This window comes from Topomyia yanbarensis, chromosome 3 (assembly GCF_030247195.1).
Source record: "Topomyia yanbarensis strain Yona2022 chromosome 3, ASM3024719v1, whole genome shotgun sequence".
In the NCBI taxonomy this organism is placed as follows: domain Eukaryota; kingdom Metazoa; phylum Arthropoda; class Insecta; order Diptera; family Culicidae; genus Topomyia; species Topomyia yanbarensis.
Window position 1 is genome coordinate 237,040,382 of NC_080672.1, and position 19,369 is coordinate 237,059,750.

At 37.3% G+C, this 19,369-nt stretch overlaps 1 protein-coding gene across 4 annotated transcripts in view; it reads left to right on the forward strand.

The window, feature by feature from the left end:
- Window positions 1-19,369, forward strand: part of LOC131689707 (calcium/calmodulin-dependent protein kinase type 1) — a 128,373-nt gene that overhangs the window by 33,774 nt on the left and 75,230 nt on the right. Inside the window, exon 1 of one of the 4 annotated variants that reach the window (XM_058974979.1) lies at window positions 12,139-12,163. The exons of the other annotated variants lie outside the window; for them this stretch is intronic. The gene's annotated coding sequence lies outside the window, so the exon portion shown is untranslated. Of the gene's footprint in view, window positions 1-12,138; window positions 12,164-19,369 lie in introns of those variants that run through there. 4 annotated transcript variants of the gene reach the window in all.

Below are 19,369 nucleotides of genomic sequence, written 5' to 3' on the forward strand. Positions count from 1 at the left end.
GAGAGGTTCTCAAATTGGAACAGATTACTACGGTCGACCGCCTACGTTCTAAGAGCTGCCAGAAGATTCCAGAAACAAACACTTTCAGGACGTCTAACCAGTGAAGAATTATGCCAGGCCGAAAATCAGCTGTGGAAGCAGGTTCAAATGCAATCGTACCCCGATGAATACGTGCTGCTATTACAAAACCAATCACATCCAAACAAACGAACAATTGAAGCGTCGAGTGTTATTTATCAAGACACTCCCTGCATAGACAAAGACGGGGTGATTCGGATGTACAGCCGAATCGGAGCTGCACCCAACGCAGCATACGACACTAAATACCCGATTATCCTACCCCAGCTGCATCGAGTAACGGACCTTCTTATTAACAGTTACCACATCCGATATTTGCACGGGAACAACGAAACTGTATTCAATGAGATGCGCCAACGCTTTCGGATTCCTCACTTGCGCGAAGCAATCAAAAGGGCTACAAAAAACTGTCAGCATTGTCGTATCTACAAAACCATGCCGCGCGCGCCACTGATGGCTCCATTGCCAGAGGTAAGATTAACACCATATATTCGACCATTCACCCACACTGGGGTCGATTATTTTGGCCCAATTTTGGTGAAACAGGGCCGAAGTCTAGTGAAACGTTGGGTAGCACTATTTACCTGTCTGACGGTGAGAGCTGTGCACCTCGAAATTGTACACTCTCTGTCAACAGAATCCTGCGTGATGGCGATAAGAAGATTTGTGGCTCGCAGAGGTGCACCAGCCACTTTCTACTCGGATAACGGCACCAACTTTACGGGCGCAGCGAGTTTATTAGTAAAACAGATACGCGGCATCAATGAACAATGCGCTGACACTTTCACAAATTCGAAAACGACCTGGAAATTCAATCCACCTTTGACGCCACACATGGGAGGACCATGGGAACGTATGGTTCGATCCGTTAAAGCAGCCATGGCAGTAATCGCTGGTCATCCATGCCACCCTAGTGACGAAGTGCTTGAAACGATTACTTTAGAATCGGAAGCGATTGTTAACTCTCGACCCCTTACCTATCTACCACTCGATTCATGGGAACAGGAAGCTTTAACTCCAAACCACTTTCTTTTGTATGGGTTGCATGGCATCACACAACCATTGAAACCGGTCGAGGTAAATGGGCAGATTTTAAGAGATAGCTGGAAACTCGCTCAACATCTAGTCGATCTATTTTGGAAAAGGTGGGTACGCGAATATTTGCCAATGTTAACTAGGCGCACCAAGTGGTTCCAGCCTAGTAAACCTCTGAAACCCGGGGATATTGTGGTCGTAGTGGAAGATCAGAAACGGAACGGCTGGCTAAGAGGACGTATCATAAAGGTCATTCATGGAAAGGACGGACAGGTTCGAAGAGCGGTCGTGCAGACAACAACAGGACAGATGACACGCCCTGCTATCAAGTTGGCCTTGCTAGACGTGGGAGGCGAGCAACACTCAACAAACGCGGTGCAGCTGCCGGAAATACACGGGCGGGGGATTGTTGATAAGACCAGTGGGCTATCAGCTGAGAATAGTGGCAGTGATAAGACCAGTGGGATATCAGCTGAGTATAGTGGCGTGAATTCCGGACACGCACCGAGAGTGACAAGAAGAACTGTCACTACCACTGAAGCGGGAAAAATTAAATAGCGTGCTCGCCATACTACGAGACAGTTCATAGTTCACTCGAATTTATACAATTTAGTTTAATTAGTATTCTTTGCCGAATTCTTTGATCGAACAGTTACATTCTAGCTTTGAATTTATTGAGTGTAGGTGACTGATAAGCAAATATTAATGGAATGATATAATGTATTGTTTTCCCCCATTAGAACTGTTGCAATCTCACAATTGGATTTGGTGGTTTCGGATAGGGAGTGGATTAAACACTAATAAGTAAGCCTTTTGTCGATAATGTACACTTATAATTACCCTACTGAATTAAATATTACAGTTTTGAAGCTGTGCAGTCAACTGCTACTAAAATAGCGTTTTCCTCTCGCCGAAACAAACCGTTCCAACAAGGTAGACGAACCTTGTCAAAGAGGAGGTAATTGGGCAGGGCAGAGCCGGCGAAGGTCACCCGATAAGAGTCTGAGTTGACGTATATTTTCTTGCCGTCAGCTGCGACTGATGCTGAATGCAAACGTTTGCATTCCAGTATCTTCACTGGCTTAAGCATGGGGTCTTTGAAACAGCCAGTCCCATATTTTAGCAGGTCCTCGCAATTCAGACTCGAATCGGAAACGACCCCACTGACTTCAACCCTGCTAGCTGGAATATACACCCTGTATTCCTTCGTAGAGGGCTCGTAGCCAGCAATATCGTTTGCCTGAGTTGAACTGTTAACCACCACCCGAAGCTTATCAGGGCGAACTTTCGATATTTCTGTCACGGCCGAATACCGATCCGTCAGAACTCGAGAAATCTGCAACAGATTCAAACACCTTTTTTCTTTGGTCCGAAAGAAGATCACAAATGGCCCGGTGGCCGAGCTCGGATATACCTTGAGCCGGGGAGCCGATTTTATTTCGACGTCCATCTCACCTTGAGATGAACCGCCGTCAGGGGAAGTCATTTTTGCACGGGCCTACTGCCCAGTGCACGTTATTAAGACAACTAAGAAGGGGAAACGAAAACTAATACTTAGCTTGTGTAGGTAACGGTATCCAGACGGCTTACCAGAAGAACACTGCTTCACTTCACTGACCGGCTAACGGTACTCAGAAATAGAAGCACAAAAGAAGGGGAAAAATACTGAAACCTCAACTAGGCGTAGAGTGTGCAAATAACCTTGAACGCGGATTAACACTATTTGTCGCTATAGAGTGTACGGACCGATGACAAAAGACTTCTATCTCGACTGAGTGCTCGATAACGAATCCATTATTCTGGACTTGTTCTTATGATTATTAAACTCGACCAAGCACATCGGCTCTCAGAAATGATAAGCAACCCTTTCGGGTCGGTGTGGTCTATTCGAGTCGAACCAGGCGGACATTCGGTTCAAGCAAACTTTATGTGGATAAATATTGCTTACGCCTTTATTGGTAGAGATTCTTTTTGCGAAATTCTAAAATACCTTCACTGGTATAGCTACTCAGGATAATAATAATAGAAAAATCAAGGGTTTGCCTGGTCCATAATGTAATGAATATGTATATTGACTAGAACAGGGATAATCGAGTTATGTTATAAGATAGAGAAGAAATAGCACAGTTGTAGGAAAAGTATTCGCGAGTAAGGACTAATACTGCTAGTATGTTTACAGTTTCAATTAATAGTCGATTCATCCGCTTCGGACCTAGGAGACAAAAAGGAGATTAGGAAGAGACAGAAGCGGATTCAATGCGAAATTTGCCAATATGACGTTGACCCCAAGGCGATGGTAGGATGATTTTCCATAGGATGACAGACTAGATGACACGACGCACAGTGTCGCCTAGCCGGACAAAACCTCAAAATTTTATTTTTTATTTTTCATGATTTAACATTTTTCTCTGTTTCTTAACAGGTTGAATAGAGTTTTCTCGAAATATTAGGTCCCGAGGACGATATTTCGATTTTTTACATGACTTTAAAGGTGAAATAGATGATAAATTCCGAGGAAAACTATTTTCAAACCTAAGTTATTCAAATGCATATATCTTTTTAGTTAAGATTCCGATTGGGGTCAAACTGATTTCATGTGAAAGGTTATTCGCTGGACTTATAGCAGCCATTCGATTTAGTCGATACAAGTTTTTCTTCTCGCTCAGACATGAAAAACAAATAATAAATCGAGCAATAGTTTAAAGTTATAATGTTCAAAGTGGCTGTACTTTTTTTTGAAACGGTTCGGAAAGATCGCTTGTTGTTCACGATACTTAAAAATTAGTATACTTTCCGAAAATGAATATCTTGTTTTGCCCCTTTTTGCCCCGACGTATGAAAAAAGGTGATTTTAATGATACGTCTGAAAGAGACGCATGGTAGCCTTTGACTACCCAGGGTTCGCAATATAATTTATAGATGTGTCTTATCATTATCAACAATTGAAAAAATGTGTGTTCTGCTAAAAAATTCACCGCACCTAATTTTTTGAAAATGAATTTTTGGAAATAGTGCACTTAATATTTGTAAATGTTGAATTTTCGAACCACCCTAAGTGCCAAAATTTTGAGGAAACAAAAAATAAACATCAAATATGAATTCAGCATCACAAAATTACCCTAATGTGAAGTTTTCATCAAATTCGGGCCACTTTTGAGGTTTTGTCCGACTTTTGTATGGAAGGTGATCACTGTGCGACGTTACACACTCTAAACTTGCACCAAATAGTTTGTATGTATGTAAGCCCGTATGTATGCCTGTATGCATGGATGTGTATAGGAGCAATGTATCCCTGAGCAACATGGAAGGACACCTCTGAGCCGCCAAAACGCTCATGGGAAGCCGGGTGCGCGGTCATAGGTGTGACCATAAAGTACTGCACATACTGTCAAGTGCAACGGAGAGACGGTAGGTGTACAGTTAATGCACATAGGTTGCAGAAATAGGTTGTTGAGACAGCCCGATTGCACACTGATAAATAACAATAATAACAATAAGAAGAGGACTGACAAAATTCTTAAAGATTTATGGCACTCCAAAGAAAGTAATATGCGACAACGAACCGTCTCTAAAATCGATCGAAATACGCGGATTACTCCATGAACTAAACATAAAATTGCACTTTGTAGCTCCAAATCATAGTGTAAGTAATGGCACCGTTGAAAGATTCCACTCTACTATAGCGGAAATTTTTCGATGTATCAAACCTAATTTCGAAGATCTAAGCTTAAAAGAAACCCTCTATATTGCTCGCACTCAGTACAATAAAAAGAGTGCAAGGAATAAAGAAGAAAACTAAACCGACGTATTCACCGATCAGAGTTGCAGAAAACAAAGGTAGAGTGCTTGTCGACAACTCTGGCCGGACAATACACAAAGTTAACTTGAAAAGAGTCTGCTGCATTGTTTATATTACAGATAGCAGTATACACCCAAGATAGCCCTCACACTTATCATCCTCACCTTAATTACATTGGCCCACCAACAATCAATGCAAATTCATGATATCACAAACAACGCAGGAGCGTTGATTCTCAATAGGGGGAGGGTAGAATTGTGGCAGGACACGATAGGCTATTACATATTATAGATTTTCCACAATTTGAATTATCTGTATCTATTATTGAAAACGCAATCATCACGTTAAAAAACTCGTCAAGTGAATTTTCGCAAACTGTAAATTTAAAACTCAAGGAGATTAAGTACATATTGAATACAATACACGCAAAACCATACAGAAAGAAGCGTTCTATCGACATGTTAGGTAGCGCGATCAAATTCGTGACAGGCAATTTAGATGCTGAAGATTTACAATTAATAGATGCAAACTTTGATAATCTCAAGAAAACAGGGAATACACTCATAAAACAGAACACAGACAGATTAAGATAAATTTCAAATTTGAGAACATACTAAGCATTATCAACAGTGAAATTATAAATCAGCAAAACTCTTTACGTGAACTAATTCACAGAGATAACTATGTAGTCACAGAAAACAAAGTGATCTTGATTATTTTTCAACTCGATACACTGTAAGAAACACTTAAATCAATCGAATACGCAATTATGCTAGCCAAAATTAATATTGTAAACAACCTAATTCTCACTCGTAAAGAAATTGAAATTGAAATTTCAAATCAAAACCCGGACGACACCAGCAGTTACCTGACTACAACCGTTTTGCATAGAGGGCCCACAGTCATCATTAGCGTGAATATTCCACAACTTACACCTACGAAATACGAGAGAGTTACCATCCAACCACTGCCATTAGCCAAGCGAACAGTCAAACTAACACACAGCACGGCCTTCATAAATCAAGACGCGATCCTCCATGATTTTCACTGTGACAGTACAGTAATTTTACAATAATTTACAGTAAATTCTAGTGTTATCCTACAATACAAAAACAATAAACTATGATGTTTCTACAGTAAATTTCAATGTAAAATCGACTTTTACAGTAGAAAAGGGGGGTGGTTATATATCTTAACATTTAAAAAATCGATTTGTTTCCATACATTTTTTTCTCGAAGACAGTAAAATTTATTGTGGATTCACTGTATCGGTTTTTTGATGAACAGTTAAACTGATTGTTACATGAAATTTTATTGTAAATCTACTACGAGAACTCTGCGCCGAACAATGTTGAAACAGTAATAACTATAATTTTGATTGTTTTATGATTGTTTGTTTTATGATTGTTCGGGTAGCCATCACCTCTCAATGTCGAGAAAACAACAAAATAACAATATGTGAGAGAAAGCAACTTGTTGACATCAAAGACGATCCATGTGAAGCTCCACTATTCCGAGTAAGTTATGGACAATACATTTTTTTGGAAAAACCTCCTTCAACTGAAATAAGGACAATATCCCCAGGAACGCTATTGGTTATAGCCGTTCACCAAGACGAAAACGTCAATAGCACCTGCGGAATTAATACAAAGAAGTTGTCAGGAATCCATCTTGTAATATTCCATAACTGCTCATTATACACTAGTTTAAAATTTCTTAACGGATCTTCCTCCTTGATTCGCCGCTGGTTTCAAGCGATGTTTCAGTGTCGACATATAGTATCTCAAAATCGTGGCTATTAATCCATTGTATGTACTATGTGCAAATCGTACTCAATATGTAATATACATTTCCACCAGTGTATTGAACATAATGAGCCATAGAATCGTAGTTTGGACAAATGAAGAAGGCACAATTGCACCACTAAGTGGGATAAAACAGGTTTTTATATTGTAACGACATTTAATTAGCAAGTTACTGGAAGGTGTGAAAGCTTAGAGTTTCCTAAGCTTGCTCATATGACCCTGTTCCATGCTTTTCTAAACTTTCTTCCTTCAACTCCTTGCTCTTCCTTGAGTACTATGGCTCTTAATATTGAAAAATATTTCACACCTTCCAGTACTTTGCTAATTAAATGCTCTAAGTCGTTAATAAAAAAGCATTTATTTTAACTAATCATATAATGCATACAATGCAACAAAAATCAAATTTTCATAAAAATCGAGCAGAACCTGCTAGAGTCAGGCGGAAAATCTCATTTCCGAGATATGTTCCTGATCGATCCGATGGTTATTAGTTCGAAAATTAGAAGTCAGAAGGTTCGCGCAAATGAAATTTGTTGCACCGATAAGTGATCAAGTTCCATCCATACAACTTGGAATTGTTCGGTGGTTGTTACTAGCGGTGGTCTATAGAAAAAAGAAATGCGAATTTTTTTTATCATAATAATATTTGGCAAACAACAAGCCATACCTTTTAAAATATTCAAGATAAATATTTGGTGTCTTCAGTAAAGTTATTCGCAAAAGTAAGAGCTACAAATTTGCTGAAGGCATCATTTCAATACAATCACTTTAAAGAATATTTATGAAAATATCTCAGTTTTAGGGGGATTATTCAGCAAAACCACAATATCAAAAGAAAGGGCATATTGCATCCATCAAATTCTCCGAAGATGCTGCTGACCTTAAATTAGCCGTTTTGGCGTTAATAATAGATTTATGTTTTTGTGCTTATGGGAAATGATAAAAAAAAATCGTCCGTTATTAATGTTAAATATCTCTTTTGATAACAGTCCGATTTCAACAATCTATAGCTCGTTCGAAAGGTATTCGTATAACCTGTCTAAAGATATATAATGTGTTCATCTATGTCATCAATTTAGTTTAAAAATTAAAAAAAACATCTTTTTTGCACATTCAAACAATCTTATCTTGGAAAGTAAACGTCAGAATCAAAAACAAATTAATAGCGTTCTGTCTGGGCGCTAGAGCTTTCATTTGAAATTGGTTTGGATAAGATCGAATCAACCATTGTTGAGAAACACGAATGAGAGTTTGTCCATTACATACACACACATACACACACAGACATTGTCCCAAATCGTCGAGCTGAGTCGATTGGTATATAAGACACGGCCCTCCGGGCCTCGGAAAAATCCTAAAGGTTCTAGCAAATTCTATACATTTCTTTTATAAGAAATGTAAAAAAAAATGTTTCGTTTATTGAGTAGGGTAACCAACCAATTTTGGACCCCTAGAGGAAGTGAAATTACGTGAACGTCAAAAAATATTTGCTTGCATATGTTTTCCAATGCAATACATACATGAATCTGCTCCAAAATTGCTGTTCTTGAAAGAAAACTGTCAATGGATGTTTTATACATCCATTGTTTTATAAATATCAACTCGAAACAGTTGATTCAGTCTGTAACGTAACTTCGATTGATAAAAGTCAAGGCAAAGGGTTACAGTATGTTTTATTTCATCGTTACTATTATGCGTAGGACATTGTGTAATTGTTTTGAAATAATTCATCTGAACATTCCAACTCGACAACATTTCAGTTCAAATTTCTACATATTAAAGCCACGCCCCTCTCATCCCCCCTCACCCCTCACTACGCCCTATTGCTCAACTACCTACGCTCATGAAATTGAGCTAAGGCTTTTGAATAATTCATTCAAACATATCAATGTGGTAACACTAAAATATATAATGTTATTTCGGAATGCTATATGAAATACCATTGGTACACCCGCAGTGTTGGCAATAAAAATGATTTTTGGCATTTAATTCGATGTATCGAACTTTGAACAGCTATAACATAACTTAGAGACATTCTAACACCATACATCCTTCGGCAAAGTTGTTCAGCATATCGTGGACTACACTTCTATCTATTTGTTTGCATACTAAAGGAATAATTGTAGTCTGTAGAATTAAAAATGCAAAAATGTAGGTTTTCCCATACTAATCTCCATACAAATTTCAAACGCAATGCGCTACGCCGGGTCAACGCCAATCGACCCCAAATTTTGCACAGTTGTTTGGGACCCCAAAAGGAACCAAAAAAGTGCTGTGCTGAAAAAACGATCCTTTTGCCCCACCCTAGTATGCATGTACAAAATGTCATGTAATTATCTCAGCAATGGCTGAACAGATCTTAATGTAACTAGTTACAAATGAAAGGCCTAACGTTGCCATTTGACACTATTATTTTTGATTTTTGATATGTTGTTTACTTTCTGAGATATGGGCGATGGAAGCCCTAGAAAGTCCATTGCATATTTATTAGCCTTTTCTCATAAGATGGGATTTTCAAAAACATTTCAAAACTTTCTTATGCAATGGTTCTCAAATTCGTACAATCCGGTTTATTCATTCTTCATTCTTTATTCAAAAATGTTTTTGGCTTCAAATATATGACCATTTCATTTTAATTAATTATTTCATTCAGCATCTTTTTATTCGTTTTGTTCATCTGCGTTTATTTTACCAATTTTATTCGTTTCATTCTTTGGATTCACTCTGATCAGTTTATTATTTTTGTGCATTTTTTTCAGTTTATTCATTTTGTTCAGTTTCTTTATTTTAATAATGCGACTACTTTTTCAGTTTTAATCATTTCATCAAAATTTATTCAATTTGTTTCTTTATATTAATTTATAACCTTTTACCATTGTTTAATTTTTCATTTTAATCAATGCATTTTTTTCTGCTCATTTTCTTCTTTTTATTCATTTTATAACTTCGGCTCATTTTGTTTATTTGATTCGTTTGTTTTATTTATGCATTTCATTTATTTTTTACTTTATTGTTCATCCATTCTTTTTATTCATTTGATCCATTTCATTTATTTGATTCATTGTTTTCACTGGATGAATTAAATCAATTTGATTCATTTAATTCATTTGATTAATTTGATTCATGTGATTCATTTGAATCATTTGATTCATTTGATTCATTTCATTCATTTAATTCATTTGGTTCATTTGATTCATATGATTCATTTGAATCGTTTGATTCATATGTTTCATTTGATTAATATAATTCATTTGATTCATTTTTTTCTCTGTTTATTTGACACGGCTCAACGCGTTAGCATAACTGAGCTGGACATCTTTTAATCTTTTACAATATGTAAAAATAAAGAATTTAACAGTATTTATTTTTTACTCGTACCATCTTGTTGACGCAGTTTGCTGCTGCATGTTGAGATTCGTTTCCTTGGCGGTGAAAAATTGTTCGCCGAATCTTGAGGGTCATTTGGTCTGCCTTCTTTCTCGTTGTCGTACTCGTCCTTATCCTCATCTGTGCAACTCGCATGCTGTTCACGATCGGTTGTTCTGGTTTGTGCTTTAATCGTATTGGTCGCTATTGTGTGTCCGTTCTCTTCTGATTTCGCTTCATCGTTGTTGTTGCTGGTTGTTGGCTTAGAGACATTAAACGCGATCGTTGTAGAATTCATGTTTGCTGGTTCTTGATCCGGAGAAGCTGGTTATGCAGCTGTTAGTGGTTTAGCGTAAGATGGTTGTGTGCTGATTTCAGTTGGATTTGAGTTTTCTTTAACAGTTTCTACGCAAGGTTTTCCGAGGTGCAGCTTCTTCGTGCAGAACTGGCACGTAGGAATTTGCCCTGGGTACGTGACTAGTGATGTCTGTTGAATGAGAGCATCGTCCCTTCCTAACACTGTGAAGCTTAAGTAAGAGGGAATTGGCTTGGTCACACGCATTCTCACCACACGAACACCGTTAGGGATGCCCGGGAAAAAATTCCTCCATGTATCATGTGTAACGGAGTCTACTTCTCCGTATTTTTGCAAGCATTTTTTAATCACGCCGTCAGGGGTACGCGTAGCCAAATCATGGACCCGTACTTCTACAGCACCGTTCTCGATGTATACGGGAATGCTATATTTAACATTGCCCCATTCGGCGGTGTGCTGCATGTTGTTTCGCGAGGCGAATGACTCAGCTTGGTTAATGTTGTTGAACGAAATCAGCACGCAATGTTTGATATGATGCATTTGTAGGGTTTTCACTTCAGCCAGATTGAGTTCCATCTGCACTTTTAATAACTGTTCCACTTCCCGAATGGCTGGTCTTACGGGGCATTTTGAAAAATCAACAGCAACACAGTTCGGCCGCATCTGTGTTGCTTTTTGCTGGGCACCGTTACTCATCACTAAATCGCACAGTATGTATAGGCTATTGTTATATGGACTGCTTGTGTGATAGGCACCGATTGATTTTTAGGTAGAATTGACTGTTTCACTTGCGCGGGACGATTTTTTGCTTCTGCTCAGGGCGAGATATGAAGACAAACTGATTTGATTCATTTGAATCATTTGATTTATTTGATTCATTTGATTAATTTGATTCATTTTTTTTCATATAATGTTTATTTAACACGGCATTTGCAAAAGCTTTTTTACGCCGGGGTTTTTTTTACATAACATGTTACAAAGGTTCTTAAGACTATCACGTTATAAAAAAAATCACTTTCTAATGCTAACACTGAGGATAATCATCATTTTGAATATTTTTAATTATACTCTATTTTCTTGAATTTCATTGTAAACCTATTGATAGTTTTTCTGTAATCTTTGTTTTTTTTCTTTATTTATATCGTTTTATTTAACTTAACTAACTGCGAAGAGATGTAAATTGTTTGTGGGTAGCAAGGGAAAAAACTAGAAACATTGTGGGGATAATTATATTTGAATATTTATTGTTTTCAGGAAATGATAAATATGGCCAATGTATGTAAGATCTCGTAAAGCGAGGATATCACGAACAGGTACATAGGGTGGTTTTCTTCTGGCTCGTAAGGAGTCTATTAATTGGGATCTGGCTTCACGATATTCAATGCAAGACCAAACAACATGTTCAATGTCTTCGTAACCCTCTCCGAAAGCACATTGATTATCTTCTGCGATCCCAATACGGCGGAGATGCGCATTCAACGTATAATGGTTGGACATGAGTCTAGACATCACACGAATGAAGTTTCGACTTACATCCATGCCTTCGTTGATACTTTAGGGATAATTGAGTGCAACCACCGTCCCAGATCTCCATTGTCCCATGATGTTTGCCAACTAGTAAGCGTCCTCTGACGAGAAGCGCTATAAAATTCATTGAAGGCAATAGGTCTTTCATAGATGTCACCGTCCAGCGCCCCTATTTTGGCTAAATTATCCGCTCTCTCATTACCCGGTATGGAGCAATGAGCGGGAATCCACACTAAGGTAATTTGATAAGATTTATTTGTTAATTTAGTTAAGTATTCTCGTATCTTCTTCAAAAAGAACGGAGCGTGATTATCAAGCTTTAATGAGCGTAGTGCCTTAATTGTGCTGAGGCTATCTGTGAGGATGAAATAATGGCTCGGAAGTAAAGTATCAATGATTTCCAGACTATAGTGAACTGCTGCTAGTTCGGCTGTATAAACGGAAGCAGGTTCTGCAAGCTTGAAAGAGATAGAGGTGTTATTGTCAAGGCTGGAAGAAGTCATTTCAAATGATATTTTTAAGCGAAAGTTCGGAAAAAAAACCAATACGACAGCACCGCTGCTAGTTTGACTTCGGCTGCTGTGCATGTAAACGGACGAGAGAAAAGCAAAAACGTTCGTGCTGCTGATCGTGCCTGTTACATGTTCGTGAAAGTTCGGTTATTCGGCTTGCTGCCGTAGTTGGGTTTCGTTCGCTAGCTGTTGCGAATGTATGTGAATGGCCCGTGTGTTTTACTTGCATCATCCGTTGCGTTGGAACTGTTGCAAATAAATTTCATAGCAGCGGCTCAAAATGAATGTAGTGAACGACATTCATGGCTCATATTTGCAAGATTGGAATGTGCGGCAGTTCGTTTTTCGCTTGCTATAGGAAAGGACTGCAAGCAAAATGTTAGCGGTCACATAGTATCGTTGAAAGGAAAGTTGTTGGCCATTGAAAACCTATAGTTTTGTATATTTACAATTCGCTGATGCGTCAAAATGGAAATATTTTCAACTTTTTAGTAATGAGTTTTATATTGAAGGAGAAGTTGATGGCCGTTGAAAATCAGTAGTTTTGTACATTTACAATGCGCAGGAGGTCTGCCGATGCGTGAAAATGGAAATGTTTTCAGCTTTTTTGGTAATGAGTTTTATATTGAAGGGGAATTCGTTGGCCGTTGAAAATCAATAGTTTTGACATTTAAAATGCGCAGGGGGGTCCGCCGATGCGTGAAAATGGAAATGTTTTCAGCTTTTTAGTAATGAGTTTTATATTGAAGGGGAATTCGTTGGCCGTTGAAAATCAATAGTTTTGAACATTTACAATGCGCAGGGGGGGTCCGCCGATGCGTCAAAATGTAAATGTTTTCAAGTTTTCAGTAATGAGTTTTACATTGAAGGGAAAATTGTTGACCGTTGAAATCAATAGTTTTGACATTTACCGATGCGTGAAAATGGAAATGCTTTAAACTTTTTAGTAATGAGTTTTATATTGAAGGGGAATTCGTTGGCCGTTGAAAATCAATAGTTTTGACATTTAAAATGCGCAGGGGGGTCCGCCGATGCGTGAAAATGGAAATGTTTTCAGCTTTTTAGTAATGAGTTTTATATTGAAGGGGAATTTGTTGGCCGTTGAAAATCAATAGTTTTGAACATTTACAATGCGCAGGGGAGTCCGCCGATGCGTCAAAATGGAAAAGTTTTCAGCTTTTTGGTAATGAGTTTTATATTGAAGGAGAAATTGTTGGGCGTTGAAAATCAATAGTTTTGACATTTACAATGCGCAGGGGTGTCCGCCGATGCGTGAAAATGGAAATGTTTTAAACTTTTTAGTAATGAGTTTCATATTGAAGGGGAATTCGTTGGCTGCTGAAAATCAATAGTTTTGTACATTTACAATGCGCAGGGGGGGGGGGTCCACCGATGCGTTAAAATGGAAATGTTGTCAGCTTTTTGGTAATGAGTTTTATATTGAAGGAGAAATTGTTGGCCGTTGAAAATCAATAGTTTTGTACATTTCCAATGCGCAGGGGGGTACGCCGATGCGTCAAAATGGAAATGTTTTCAAGTTTTCAGTAATGAGTTTTATATTGAAGGGAAAATTGTTGACCGTTGAAAATCAATAGTTTTGACATTTATAATGCGCAGGGGGGTCCGCCGATGCGTCAACATGGAGATGTTTTCAACTTTTTAGTAATGAGTTTTATAGTGAAGGGGAAATTGTTGGCCATTGAAAATGAATAGAAGTTGTTGGCCGTTAAAAATCAATAGTTGCGTTTCATTAATAATTTTGTGCCAATACATAAGAAACAATTAAACGAACAAAAGGATTCTTTTTTCATAATCCACCATTACATTTTGGCATATTTCGATAGTGGAAATCTCAAAAGGAAATGTTTTCGATCATTTTTACCGCTACCTTGCAGTATTTTAGTCGCATAATATCATAGTAGCGAAAACTCGGTTTGCTTACATTGGCGATTTAGGCCAGTATTGCCACAATTAAATCTGTACCGGGATCCTTTCTATCTGCACTCTTCTATCGAAAGAAGGACCGGATTATGTACCCAAACAATAACGAGGTTGTTAAAAAAATCATTTTTCTTCTACATATTTTCCATTCGGGGAAATCAAACCAGACATTCTGACTCGGTTGTTTTATTTGAGCTGGAATTCCGCAAGAAACCAGTAAACTAAAAGGCGGCGCCGTAACTTGCCGTTCACTGTAAAAGTAGTGTGGGAAATCAGTTAGAATTCTGGATGAGTTTGACTGGGTAATGTCAATATCAGCTCCAGCTCAAATTTTCACTGCCACTTTGTTTACCAACCAATGGTGGCCAACAGAGTAGCGGCGAGAAGCTGAGATGGGGTTGGAAATATCAATAAGATGCGAGAAACCGGCTTGCAGGAATTCAAATGGAGTACGTCAGAGTAAACGTATGCACTCCGAGAAGATTCGCTCAGCTTTTATTAGACATCATCCCTTTGATTTGCTAGAAGCTTGTTTCTCGCATATTGCATTATAATGTCAGCTTCAGTTCAAGCTCAATCAGTACTAGCTCCACTTCAGATTCTTGCCATCACTGCTGCCTAACTCAACTGTTTACTGGGATGCATCGCAGGGTTAAATTATTTTACCTTGCTGTCATGTAAAAAATCTGTACCAATCTGTACTTTTTTACAAAAATCTGTAATGTGTACCCTAATAAAAAAAATTATACACAAACTTTAACCCACATAGTCCAACGATTCCACATAATGTATGAATGATACCCTGAACAGGTCGTTAGGCTCTTGGATCATTAGATGTTTATTCGGGTACCGTACAGAATCTGTGCCAAAAATGCTTCAAAAATCTGTACCTTTCCACATAAATCTGGACTTGCGGCATCACTGATTTAGGCCCTCATGAAAGATCTATGTCGAAGTGAGAATTGCGTATCAAAAGAAAAATGCGAAGAGTGACCAATTTGACAAACACAAAGTCGTTTCAAGGTAATCATCATAAGGTGTAGGCATGTGTATAATAAGATTATTGGTGGCAACCTCTGAAAAACTCAGAAAACTTGAAAATGCTAAATTGTTATATTCAAATCAATTTGTTCCAATTCATGATTTGTTTTTTAGAATGATGTAGTATTTACGCCATCCCAATCCTGTCGGATGTAAAATCAAAACACTGGCGTCACATATGTAAAAATCTTATCCGTTATCATATTGGGGTTTATGCCACTTGCTGTTTGACGAGACTATAATTTAATATTGTAAACGGTCTATGCAAGAGAATGATCATTGGAGGATAGTCCTTCGTGAACACAGAGTTCGCTAAAATTTAAAACTGAATATATGTAAATTTGTAATATCTCGATGTCACAGCGTTCACACGATTCAATAACACGTGACATGACAATAGGGGGGCGTTTTGTTCCAATTTTACGTCAGAATGGTCCAGCTCCTGATTGGTTGATTCTGACTTTTTTACCGTACGCAATGTTACTGCAGAGATAGCGAAATGATGTTTTTTAACGTTAAATATTTATTGTTTCATTTTTGTTACATTTCTGTATAGTATACAAATTAAGTGATACAGTTTCGATAACTTTTCATCTTTGGTTACTTTTTTTGTTTTTTCTCTGTTCAGTGGTATTTTATTCTTGTTTTCGTGTTTAACTATTTTTTAGTTTGGAATGTAGAAATGATGTTTGGCAGTGTTGCAATATTTATAGAAAAGATTGTCATTACTTTTGACAAATAAAATTATTATCGTTAAAGACGAAAAAATGATTAAATTGAAAAGAAATTGTACGGCAAAGTGAAACAAGTATTTATCATGCATTTACCGTATACGTGGTTGATTATCTTTAACAAAAATAAGACAGAAACCACAATATAATCTAGAATTTTTCAGAAAATGGCTTCATCAAACCTTACTAAACACCCATGATATAGAAAAACGGTGCCATTAATCAATATAGTGGATTCAAGATACAAAATATTGCCGGCATAAAATAAATTAACAAGCCTTCATTTTCATTAATAAAAATAGCAACACTGTTCGGAAGATGGCAGGAAGAAAATGCGCGAAAAGAAGAATATCGAAGGAAAAATAAGAAGCCGATTGTCACGTCTTGTCTTAGTGTTGACCTAACATCAAGAAACACACCCAGACCAGGGATGCCACATTGACATCTGTGTTTCGGCGAAAAAATCTTTTTACCATCTGTGATGACAAAATGCAAAAAATCTGTCATCTGTGAAAAAGAATCTGTGATCAAAAATTGTGAAAAAAATCTGTGACATTACAGAAAAATCTGTGAATATGGTAACCCTGACCCAGACGCGACAATGTTCACACCTTTCTAACATTTACATCTTGATTCCATATTAAAATTTTCCAGAGCTGTCAGATAGCTTTGTTGGAAATGTGCATCCTAATAAAAAATCTGTACAGTCTTCCCTAATAAACATCTAATGATCCAAGAGCCTAACGACCTGTTCAGGGTATCATCCAAACAATATGTGGAATCGTTGGACTGGGTTAAAGTTTGTGTATAATTTTTTTATTGGGGTTTATTCTCTGGTTCGTAACTCTTTGACTGGACCGTGTTTTAGTTAGACCTCCACTAGTTAGACTGTTGTTCAACTAAAAAGCAGTTTTGTGGTTATTTACGCATAATTTAACTATTATTTCCTAACTATTGATTTTGAATGGCCAACAATTTCCCTTTCAATATAAAACTCATTACTAAAAAGTTTAAAACTTCTCCATTTTGACGCATCGGCGAACTCCCATGCGCATTGGAAATGTACAAAACTATTGATTTTCAACGGCCAATAATTTCTCCTTCAATATAAAACTCATTACCAAAAAGCTGAAAACATTTCCATTTTGACGCATCGGCGGACCCCCCTGCGCATTGTACATGTTCAAAACTATTGATTTTGAACGGCCAACGAATTCCCCTTCAATATAAAACTTATTACTAAAAAGTTTAAAACATTTCAATTTTCACGCATCGGCGGACCCCCTGCGCATTGTAAATGTCAAAACTATTGATTTTCAACGGTCAACAATTTTCCCTTCAATGTAAAACTCATTACTGAAAACTTGAAAACATTTACATTTTGACGCATCGGCGGACCCCCCTGCGCATTGTAAATGTTCAAAACTATTGATTTTCAACGGCCAACGAATTCCCCTTCAATATAAAACTCATTACTAAAAGCTGAAAACATTTCCATTTTCACGCATCGGCGGACCCCCCTGCGCATTGTAAATGTTCAAAACTATTGATTTTCAACGGCCAACGAATTCCCCTTCAATATAAAACTCATTACTAAAAAGCTGAAAACATTTCCATTTTCACGCATCGGCGGACCCCCCTGCGCATTTTAAATGTCAAAACTATTGATTTTCAACGGCCAACGAATTCCCCTTCAATATAAACCTCATTACCAAAAAGCTGAAAACATTTCCATTTTCACGCATCGGCAGACCCCCTGCGCATTGTAAATGTACAAAACTACTGATTTTCAACGGCCAACAACTTCTCCTTCAATATAAACTCATTACTAAAAAGTTGAAAATATTTCCATTTTGACGCATCAGCGAATTGTAAATATACAAAACTATAGATTTTTAATGGCCAACAACTTTCCTTTCAACGATACTATGTGACCGCTAACATTTTGCTTGCAGTCCTTTCCTATAGCAAGCGAAAAACGAACTGCCGCACATTCCAATCTTGCAAATATGAGCCATGAATGTCGTTCACTACATTCCACAGTGGGACGAGCCCGGACTTAAGTCCGTATATGAAGGTTATGCGATATTCCCACTAGTGTTTTGCTCGTATCAGCTGAGCCATCAGAGACATTTTCGCGAGATTTTAGGTGATTTGAACGTAAAATGGATTTTTGACAGCTTTTTGAAGGTCATAACTCAAGTGTTTTTTGCATTATTTGACCATAGGAACTACATACGATTATTTTCATTTTTCAAAAAAACGGTTGATTTTATGCATTGCATTACTTCACCAAAATTATCCGTGTGATAAAATTACATCGTAAAATCGCCAAAAATTAGTCACTAGTTGGTTTAGTTAGTGTTTAGATAACTGTTTGTCATGATTTTTTATTGAATTCGAACTTCTAATGCGATAACAACAACGACGCCCGTGAATGCCCGCGATCACACTATACTCATTCGAAAGCTTTTAATTTTCTCTTTAAAATGAGTCTATGCTAGTTTTGCGAAAACTTGCGATAAGCAATCAAAATTTAAAAAAACTGTCAATGGAGACGCATGGTTATTAGTGATATTGAATTTGAATAATCACTTTATAGCTAGAATAATGACATTAATACATACACAACTTTCAAATAGCATTGAGAGCATGATCTACAAGGGTTATTCTAGTGATCAAGAATAAGAAACCGATTGGGAAGTTTGGTTTTTAGGTGGTAAAGGTATTAAGAATGTTTAAAAATCAGTAAATATTCTCAACCATCTGAAATATGTCAAAATGTTTCTGGAACTATTTTTGCTAACTTATGCAATAACTGTCAAATTGAGTGAACACAGTTGAGTTCTAGTTATTTGGTGAGACTATTTTGATCCGAGTTTGCATAGCACTGATATAGCTTAAGGGTATGCGATATTATCCATGTAAAATAAGACCATTTTTAATTTTTACGCGAAAAAAGGGGTTTGGATTTTTTATTTAAGATATGAAATAAGCAATCTAAGTAACTTAAAACACACCTGTGAAAAAAAATCTTGTTGATTAGTGAATGTAAATCAACATTCCACTAAGACGCTCAAAATGTTTGTTTTGGAAATGAATGAAAATGTAGTTTTCATGTCAAGTAACCCAATAATGAATTAAACGTCCCAAAATTAGTCTAACACATCTTATTTGATCCTTAAAAACAAAATAGTCATTTCTAAAACCCCATAATG